We start from the raw sequence: 10,710 nt of genomic DNA on the forward strand, positions 1-10,710 counted from the left end.
TAATGAAGTATTCTGATTACTTGAGACTAACTGTGTATGCCAGAGCTAGGTTGTCCAATATGTTTTCTTAAGAATTTGAATTACTGTGCATAGTTTTTGTCCGCTAGAACCTACTATAAGATGTCTTGGTGACATAGGGTCAATATCCAAAGCGTTGGTCATTGTTTTATAAATGTGCAAAATCAGTTTCAAGGAACGTATTTGCATATAAAAGATTGTTTATGGCATGATTTAGGGTATCTAGTTATAATAACTGGTAACTCCAGTTATTTCAAGGATCATTGTGAAAATCTAAAATAATAAGGCAAATTATACTTACAAAATATATTTAATGTTACCTGTGAAGTCACAGCATGGTCTTTCCAGAAGTTCTGAGGAGGCAGGGAACTTTTGGCAGAGAGATTGACGGTTCAAACAAATAGTGGCTTCTTGGGAGCATGACTTTTGTCTTATTTATCTCTTTATTTCCCCATGTTGCTTAGCATGGAGCCTCACACAAAGTAAATGGCCAATAAGTGCTAAGCTGACAGTGTTAGACTTTTAAAGACCCATGAATTTTTCATCTAAATATGACTTGTGGAAGTGTTGGGTAAGTCTAGTATTAGCAGGCACTTGGTTGTTAAAGAATAAAAGCCCATTTAGACTTCATACAAAATTCATTGCCTACTTTATTGAAATCCTTCATGCCCTCCAATAGATTCCTTTCCATATACTGGAGTCCTCACAGCCACAGGGCTTTCGTGATATGTCAAAATACTAATAGATTTGGAACTTCGTCATGGTGACTACAAAAAAGAATTCAGTGCTGTTCTTTGATCCCTCCAATGACAAGAGCAAAACTGAACTTCTGGGCGTCACTGCCAAGATACAAACAAGGAGAATGCAGAATTTAAATTTGCAGTCCTCTAAATAAGACATTCTCCCCGACCAAAGCAAGTGCCCCTGCTGTTCACCTTTAGCAATAGCTTCTTATTGCTCCACTTCAAAGTCTTCAGAGGCATTGAAATTGAGGATCTTCAGGTACTTTTCTAACATGAGGGTTTCTAGGAGCTGAATAAGATAGAAGCTCCCCAATATATTCCTGCACAGTAGGAAGAAAAAGTGATTTAATTTCTCCAGAGGACTACAGTATGTACCCATAGCTAGGTAAGAGAAATCCTGATGATTATTCACAATACCTTTGGGCAAATTTTACGTTCTCAGACACCTCTTATAAGAGCACCAAACGTCACTTAAATCAGTGATTCCATAGGAAATAATCCTCCATTTATTTCCTGCCTAGGATTTTGGAGCATAAAATCCAGGGGAAAAAAAAAAGGAATCAACTTCTAGGCTGAGTTGGGAGAACTGGGAAAAAAATGGTGTGATTATTTTTTTTTAAATTTATCTCTTTCATGAACATAACATTAAAATTTTAATGTCTTTTATCCACATGGAGATGTACTTATTTTAATTAGTAAATGAACTGACAGATGCTGATATTCTTAGTCCTCAGCTTAAAGGTATTATTTGAAAGATCAGTGGGAGAAGCCTTAGCTCAATGATGTCCTGGATGATTACCGACACTCAGGCATGCCAGCTGTGCTAACCAACCTTTTCTTTTGCTGGAAAAATTTATTTCCCTCATGCTGCCACCTCCTGCAGTTCAAGGGAATGTATATTTCATTTCAAAGGATGAAAAAGAGGAGAAAGACATACAGATAGATATACATACTTTCAAATGACCATTTCTTTGGGACAATAATAAATCTATTACCTAGAAAATGCCAAGTTTATTAACATATTCACATATGAATCATAATAGGGAAGTAAATAATGTAAGGTGAAATGTTACCATGTGAAAACTGTTTCAACATTTGGCTTAGAAGACGGACTGAAGTTGGAAAACACAAGAAAATACGCACAAGCACTAAGTAAACAGCAGAAGATAATAGCAACCCATTGGTAATACCATCTCATACTTATTCATAAATCAGTTTAGAGTTTGATCAGTATAATATCTGTGTGACATTGTCAGGGCAGATAATATATGGTCTTTCTTACCTATGGTGGAATTAACAAGGCATACAGTGGAATAAAGATATTCCTTCTGAATCAGAAATATTCTCTATGAGGTAGTCTTACTACTTTCACACATTGGTGATTGGCCACTTGTTTTTCTTCTGTTTACAAAATACAATTTAAGAGGATACACACACACACACACACACACACACACACACACACACGGAAAAAAAAAAAAAAAAAAAGAGCTAGCTCTCTGCAAGCACAGTAATCCTGAGTTGTTCCTGCCTAATATGAAAGAGTTTACATTGCAGTAAAGGACAATGTCATGTTACGATGGTAAGAGCCACACTCATATGGATTTTATAAATCAAGTATGGAGGATGACTCATAGAGCAGACCAGTAGATGTCCCTGACAATTTATGGTGAGAAAGAATGGAAGGTGAGAGGAAGTGGATCAAGAATGATCTAATTTACCCTGTGGTTCTTGGAGATGACATTCTATATATGTGAAGACTGGTATTTGACTTGATAAAATAGATGCAAGGAAAAGTAGTAAGTACTACATGTGGTTTAATATCATACACAACGTATAGCTCTGAGAGGCAGAAGAGGATGATGGTTTAGTACAGAAGCTACGGAGCAACGTTGCTAAGGAAACTTACTTCAGCCACTTCTAAGGCGTGTGACTCTTGGCAAGTTACTTTACTACCTTTTATTTGCTTTATCATCTGCCAAAGCCTCAGAGGATATTTTTTAAAAAGTTAATTCATTTAAAGCACTTAGTAGTTCCTGGCACATAGAAAACACACAAAATAGAAATTCACAATAGTGTGAATTTCTACTAGTATTGTAAAAAGTTTTAATAAAATTAAAATATTTTCCAGAAAAAAAGTGTGAAAGTAAGAGGATCTTATTTAAAATTTGGTCATACACAAACCTCTGAATCTGTCATGACACAAACAGATTTTCTCCTTGATCAATGATTAATCTCCAATTACCTTCAATTGACTTACTAAGAAGAAACAGTAAGAGGTAGGCTTCAGATACACCGAGTTTTATGACTTAACATTTGCTGCTGTCAGGAATTATTTACAATCCTTTATAAATCTAAAGATTCATGTGATATATTAATGTAGCAGGACGAGCGGCAGACACAAGTCCTCCAAAACCGAGTTAAAGAAGGAAGGGGTTTATTCGGCCGGGGGCATTGGCAAGACTCCTGTCTCAAGAGCCGAGCCCCCTGAATGAGCCCCTGTCCTTTTAAGGGCTCACAACTCTAAGAGGGTGCGTGTGAGAGGGTCGTGATTGATTGAGCAAGCAGGGGTACGTGACTGGGGCTGCATGCACCGGTAATTAGATTGGAACAAAACAAGATAGGGATTTTCACAGTACATTTCTATACAATGTCTGTAATCTATAGATAACAGAACCGATTAGGTGAGGGGTCGATCTTTAACTACCAGGCCCAGGGTGCTGTGCCAGGCTGTCTGTCTGTGGATTTCATTTCTGCCTTTTAGTTTTTACTTCTTCTTTCTTTGGAGGCAGAAATTTGGCATAAGAAGATGTGAGGGGTGGTCTCCTCCTTTATTAAAAGTGTAGAGCTGTATATCCCCAATGTAATTATTGATTTTATTTCCCTATTTATATTGCCTACTCTCCAATGTTCTTTTTTTTGGAGACGGAGTCTCGCTCTATCTCCCAGGCTGGAGTGCAGTGGCCGGATCTCAGCTCACTGCAAGCTCCGCCTCCCGGGTTTACGCCATTCTCCTGCCTCAGCCTCCCCAGTAGCTGGGACTACAGGTGCCCGCCACCTCGCCCGGCTAGTTTTTTGTATTTTTTTAGCAGAGACGGGGTTTCACCATGTTAGCCAAGATGGTCTCGATCTCCTTACCTCGTGATCCGCCCGTCTCGGCCTCCCAAAGTGCTGGGATTACAGGCTTGAGCCACCGCGCCCGGCCTCTCCAATGTTCTTAAGATCTAATGAGGTGAGAACAATAAGATTCTTATTGCTGTAAGTGGCCCACGTTGTTTGGTTTTTCTCTCCTTTCTTAGACTTAGAGATAATAAAACATGGGCACATCCTCTCTCTCTTCCTAGGACTATGGAAATGAATGAAGTAATTTGAAGTATGTAGTTCATTTGTTTTCAGCATCAATATTCCTTTTTCAAGAGTGCTGTACTTACCTATGTCAGTATTTCTGCTCCCTTTCCACAGTTTCCACCAGGAATCATGCCAAATATGACCAGTCTCCAAGATACCTTCCTGTGAGTCTTTTATCTTTGCATATGCAGTCTTCTTTATTATAATTTTCGAATGTCTAAGTTCAAAGTAGGGGATGCCCTGAGCGATTTAAATTTTGATAATTATGAACAATAGTGCCAATTTCCTGGGGCTGCCATAACAAAGTACCATAAACAGGATAGCTTAAAACAACAAAAATTTATTCTCTCATAGTTCTTAGAACTAGAAGTCTGGAGGCTAGTGTCAGCAGGGTCATGCTCCCTCAGAGGTTCTGGATATAATCCTTCCTTGCTTCTTCCTAGCTTCTGGGGGTGCCCATAGATCCTTGCCATTCCTTGGGTTGCAGCTACATCGCTCCAATCTCTGCCAGTCATTACGTGGTGTTCTCCCTATGTGTCTGTGTTATCACATGCCACTTCCTCTTCTTATAGAGACTCCAGTCTTATTGTATTAGAGCCCACACTAATGACCTCACCTTAACTTGACTGTATGCGCAGACTTTATTTCCAAAAAGGCCACATTCACAGGTGCTAGGGATTAGGATTTAAACATATCTTTAGGGAGGATAGAATTCAAATAACAAGGAATTTATAAAGTATAATATTAGCAAATATATTCATAATTTTTAATATATTTATCACCCAAACTGCTCAGAATAATGCTTTAAACATAGAATATTAAAATGCATACTAATTTGAATTTAATGTACCTTTATCCCCATGGTAACATAAGGTACACTATAGTTCCCTGATAACACTAAAGAATAAAGTTCTAAGTTAGAAAAATATTTGTATCTTGTGATGACTGTAATTATTTAGTGGAACGAAAGAGATTTTTCTGGAAATCATGGTTAGCTTCTTGTTAAATTGTGTATAAATAGTTAGAATCAAGAAGTTTTAGTCTGCATTTCTCTGGGTTTTCTTTAGCTTCCCAGTCACTTTTCACCTTTAGAGGTTCTATTGATTTTCTTCACTGTGTCAGTCTTTGGAAACAAGAGTTTGCTAGTTACTTGTAAAAGTCACCTAAGTAGCCATCTGGGAAGCTAATAACATGGGTTTTGATTCCATATTGACCAACTATCTAGATATCTGACTTTGGAGAACTGTCTTCATGAGGATTGTCATACTTTTTCTAACCCTCTCTTTCCCTCATTTGTTCAATGAGGGATTTAGAAATCTAGAATATAAAATTTGTTTCCAACTCAAAGTGATTTTTGCTTTTTATGGTATATCTGTGCCATCTCATAGAGTTAGGTATGTGGATTTAACAAGCAAACATTAAGAACATATATTTTACCACTAACTTCAGATATTCTTAAATATTAAATTATATAAATATAGGTATAGTTATTCAAGCAATGAACACCAGATCTTAATTTGTCTGTCTACCAATATGTGCAAATGGAAAGACTTAATTTTCAGGACTCTGTAATGATAATGATATTTATGACTCTGGCCTTACTGAATGACAAAGGAAATTTAATTACATTCTATAATTTGGGTAATCAGGCCTAGAATCTTAAAATTCTGTTTCTCAAGCCAGGATTTCTTGATAAGGCACTACACCGAGGCTCAATGTATAGCCTTAGTTCTAGGTGTATATTATGTCACAATTATTTAAAAAATATACTTGTGTTTACAGATGCTTCTTCTCAATCAGCCAGAATAGTCATTCAACATGTACAACCAATCAGCAATTCTTCCACAACAACAGGAGCTCATCACATCTATTACAGGCAAAATCCATACATCACTAATAAGTTTTTCCAACTCAGACTCCTGGCTTTTGTAAATTTTACTTAATAAACCAATTAAGCTGTATTCATTATAATCCTTGGAGGATTATCCACCAAGACAATGCTCTTGCAACTAAATTGTCTAATTGAAATATGTTCAATCTGTCTAAAATTGCCATTGAACCATTTTACTGTTGCAGACTGGAAAAAATTGGATGGGATTTGGATTCATCTAGCAACTTGGGAGACAGATGGTGTTAAAAAAGATACAGATGTAGCAGCTTCCACTGATTCTTAATATGCCCCGTTTTTGTTGTCTTAAGCATTTTCATCAGTAAATGAAACACTTGTTTTAAGTCAATGATTTGCATATTAAGTTGGGAGAAAAAAACATAAGGCAATAACTAAAACTTGCGCTACTACTGCTGTAGGGGACAATTTCCCAGAAAGAAAAAAATCCTTAATTTTTGAAAGACATGACTCTATCATTATCCATTAATTTACTCACACATTTATTCACCCAATAAACGATTTTTAGCACTAGTCATGGTACGTACCATGATAACCCTTGGGGATGGTTACAAATATAACTAAACTATGATTCTTGCTCTTAGAGAACCTCTCAAGTAGAAAATGAACAATGAATAGAAAAATACCAAGCAAGTTAAAAAGTTGAAAGTACCATAAAAGATGAAGTACCACCGAAATTCAGACATGGGAGGAGCATTTGTAACCAAATTCATGAGAAAAAAACACATTTATGTTTGGGTGAGGGGGAAGAGACAAGATGGAGGAAGGTAAACAAGAAGGCACCACACCTGTTGCTTCCGGGTTCTTCCTCACCAACTTTCCCCCGCGCAGGAAAATGCAGCCCGCGCTGGGGAAGACGCAGCTCAACCGAGCATGCGCCAGGTGACGTCAATCAGAAGAGACCGAAACTTACCCGGCCACGCCTATGGAGACGCCCCTATCACGCCCTTATCCCGCCCACTGCCCGCCCCCTTCCAGTACCAATGCATAAAAGTCCGCTGCCGGCAGGAGCCGGGCGTGACTTCCTCGGCACTGCATTGGTGTGCCGGGGAGCCTCGCTGGAGAGCCCCGGCGCGGCTTCACTGGCGCCCCCCCCCCCCACACCTGAGGACCAGAGAACCTCGCCGGAGAGTGTGTGCATATTTGCAATAAAGGGCTGCCGCTTTCTTATGTACTTTGGCCTCATGTTTAATTACTTAGCTCTCCTAAATTAAGTTACATTAAATTAAATTAAGACAATTTATGTTAGAACTTCTAGGTTGCTTTCAATGAATGGAGATGAAAAGGTAGGCATTTGTGGCAGTGCTTGAAAAACCTCTTGACTAGAGAAAACTCAAGGCTAATGAAAGGAAAAGAAACTATCTAGAGAGGTCAGAGATATAATTGGAAAGATTGGTAGTTTTGAACAATGATTAAAAGGTTTGCACTTTAGTAAGCAATAAGGAGCAATTAAAACTTTTTGAGTAGAGGTACGTTATGTTTAATGAGGTTTACTTAGTAATGATGTATAGCATCCTTTAAAGGAGCAAAAAAGTCTAAGGAGAGAGATTCAGTTCCTAAAACTGTTTAGGACAGAATAGTGAGAATAGAAACCAAAATAAAAATGGAGTCAGATTAACTTTAAAGGAAAAACATAAACTTGGAGGATTATCCACCTCCAAGGTGGATAATCCTCCAAGGATTATAATGAATACAGCTTAATTGGTTTAAGTATAAGGTTTGATGACTGACTGAATGAGCACAAGGTTGAAATGAGAGTATATGGTGGAGAAGGGCTGTGAGACAGGAAGGTCGAAGAAGACCCAGGACTAAAGGCAAAGGGGATAGGAAAAGTGCTGCTCCATCCAAAATAAATCAGATGGAGACACTGGATTAACAGGGAATATGGAAAGTATTATGGAGTTTTCAAAAAGCACCATCCAATCAAAATATAATGTGAACTCATCTTAATTTTAAATTTTCTAGGAGTCACCTGGACATTTTAAATTAAAAGTTTCATAAAATTATAATTTAATGTAAAAAAGAAGCAGGTGAAATTAATCTTGACAAATTCTGTATAAGCCAATGTATGTAGAATATTGTAATTGCAACATGTAATTAATATAAGAATTATTATTTATTTGACATTAGGTTTTATACTAGGTCTTTTTAAATAATACATATTTTATAATTATAATGCATCTCAATTCAGATTTGGTACATTTCAAATGGTCAACAGCTGCATGTAGCCAGTGGCCATTATCTTGGACAGAGCAATTTCAGAAACTTCATGTGAAAATACCCAAGAAGTTGAGAGGAAAGTTTTTACCATCAGATGGAATAGTTCATGCATATGGTGGTGGTTGATAAGTAAGAAGTATATAAGATCCTTAAGAGTATGAAGAGAAATATAAGAAGGAGAGCAAAACCATATACTTAGTAAATATTCATATTTTAATGACAGGAAGGACAAAAGAAATAAGTGGGGATGAAAAAGTGCTATTGGAGGTATAGGAGAAGAAGCACACGGAGGGGTCATGGAAGTCAAAGGAAACGGGACACTTGGCTGGGCATGGTGTCTCACACCTGTAATCTCAGCATTTTGGGAGGCCAAGGTGGGTGCATCACCTGAGGTCAGGAGTCTGAGATCAACCTGGCCAACATGGTGTAATCCTAACTCTACTAAAATACAAAAATTAGCTGGGTGTGGTGGTAGGCACCTGTAATCCCAGCTGCTGGGGAGGTTGAGGCAGGAGAATAGCTTGAACCAGGGAGGCGGAGGTTTCAGTGAGCCGAGATGACGCCAACTATAGACATAGCAAAACATCGTCTGACCAGAGTTTCAAAATCTATTCTAGTAATTTACAGTAACAAATGAGAAAAGCACAATGCGAGAGAAGTCCTAAGGGTGACGTATTGCAGGTAAGATTTCTTCAATGTCCTTCCAAGTTGTTTAGTAGTGAAATAAAGAGATGCTTTAATGGTATGAGCATTTGGTTATTTAAGACTGTCAGAGACCTGGACATGTCCATAGGCCAAGGGATCAGGAGAGAATACAGACACAAGGAAAATTTTAAAATAACGGAAGGAGGATAGCCAGGTCCTGTGGCTCACACCTGTAGTCCGAACAATTTGGGAGGCCAAGGCGAGTGGATCACATGAGCCCAGGAGTTCCAGACCAGCCTGGGCGACATGGCAAAAATCCATCTGTAGAAAAAATACAAAAACTAGTCAGGTGTGGTGGCATGTGCCTGTGGTCCCAGCTACTCAGGAGGCTGAGGCGGAAGGATCACTTGAGCCTAGGGATGGAGGCAGCAGTGAGCTGTGATCATATCACTGTACTACAGCCTGGGCAACACAGTGAGACCCTGTCTTGAAAATAATAATAATAATAATAGAAGGAAGAAATAACTCTTAAAGTAGAGGTATGTTTCTTTTCTCCAGATAGAAAAACAAAGGCTTAGTGGATATAAAAATTGAGGCAAACATAATGAAAAGAGAAAGTAGCTAAAACGAGTTCTATTGGCTTTGACATTAACCTCGTATAGAAGAGACAGTCATGGATACAAAAATGTAGTGGTAGCAACAAGAGTCTTAAGAAGGTGGAAACTTTTTCATCGATTACAGAGTCAACTGGAGAAAAACAATGGGAAAGTAGCTGTAACATTACAACATGATGAGTTCACAGTGAACCCAATTAGCAGTTTTTAAAAATGCCTTTATTTGCGCTCAATTACGCATTGTGATATATCTGAGTCTGGGGATTGCCATGGCAGTAATTCATGGAAACAAATCATTGTTTCATTTATTCATTATTTCACTTTTTTTTATTTTTAACACTTGACACAAATATTCTGGGAACCTGCTGTGTTCAAGGTGTGATGCTGGAATATACTTGCAATATAGCAGTGAACAAAATACAATTCCTGCCCACATGGATCTTATACTCTGATCAGGCAGAATATGCATTAGTAGGCAAATATATTGCAGTAAATGTTGTAGTACAGCATGTACCCAGGGTTATATGACTACAGAGAAGAGCCCTCTAACACCGACATGAAAACATGAAAGGTTTCCTAGGAAAAACTGAACTGTGATTAACAAAGAATGGAGATGAGTGTGTGTGTATATATGATATTATATTATATATTATATATAAATATATATTATACATAAAAGATAGTGAAATAATAAATGAATCAGTGATGAGTGTACATATATACACTCATCTCCATTCTTTGTTGATTACAGTCTAGTTTTTTGTGCGTGTACATATATACACACAGTATATAAATATAAGCCCACAACTTTAGATGTGTATTAATATGTCAGTAGGACAGTGATATTATGAAATATAAATTTGGTCTTAGTCCACATTTCCTAACATACAACTCCTAAAGCCCTTGAAACCTTGCGAGTGATAAGGGTCTTTTGTATATTAATGATATGACTCGTGGCTGGGGGCCCCTAGATAGCTTCAGGATGAGGGCCAGTCACCTAAAAGACCAAGGGAGGATTAGAGGGTTGGGACTTTCAACCCTAACCCTCTAACCTTTAGGGAGGGGAGAGGGGCTAACGGTTGAATTAATTACCAATGGCCAACCATGTGATCAATCATGCCTATTAAATAAAGGTTCCATAAAACCAAAAGATTGGGTTCAGGAGCTTTTGGATTGCTCTACTTTAAGAGTTATTTCTATTATTATTATTATTATT

The 10,710-nt window shown here is 37.8% G+C and overlaps 1 long non-coding RNA gene across 2 annotated transcripts; it reads right to left on the reverse strand.

Annotated features, from left to right (window-relative positions):
* Positions 1 to 529: 529 nt before the first annotated feature.
* On the reverse strand, positions 530 to 6,854 carry LOC108530453 (uncharacterized). Of its 2 annotated transcripts, none has more exons than XR_001885837.1 (4): positions 6,804 to 6,854; positions 4,193 to 4,349; positions 954 to 1,081; positions 530 to 857 (listed from the first exon to the last, which is right to left on the reverse strand). It is a non-coding gene; the product is annotated as an uncharacterized LOC108530453 (long non-coding RNA). The 2 variants fall into 2 exon arrangements; XR_001885836.1 differs by lacking the exon at positions 6,804 to 6,854 and adding an exon at positions 6,668 to 6,766.
* Between the last annotated feature and the right edge of the window lie 3,856 nt (positions 6,855 to 10,710).

This window comes from Rhinopithecus bieti, unplaced genomic scaffold (assembly GCF_001698545.2).
Source record: "Rhinopithecus bieti isolate Rb0 unplaced genomic scaffold, ASM169854v2 scaffold_5626, whole genome shotgun sequence".
In the NCBI taxonomy this organism is placed as follows: Eukaryota; Metazoa; Chordata; class Mammalia; order Primates; family Cercopithecidae; genus Rhinopithecus; species Rhinopithecus bieti.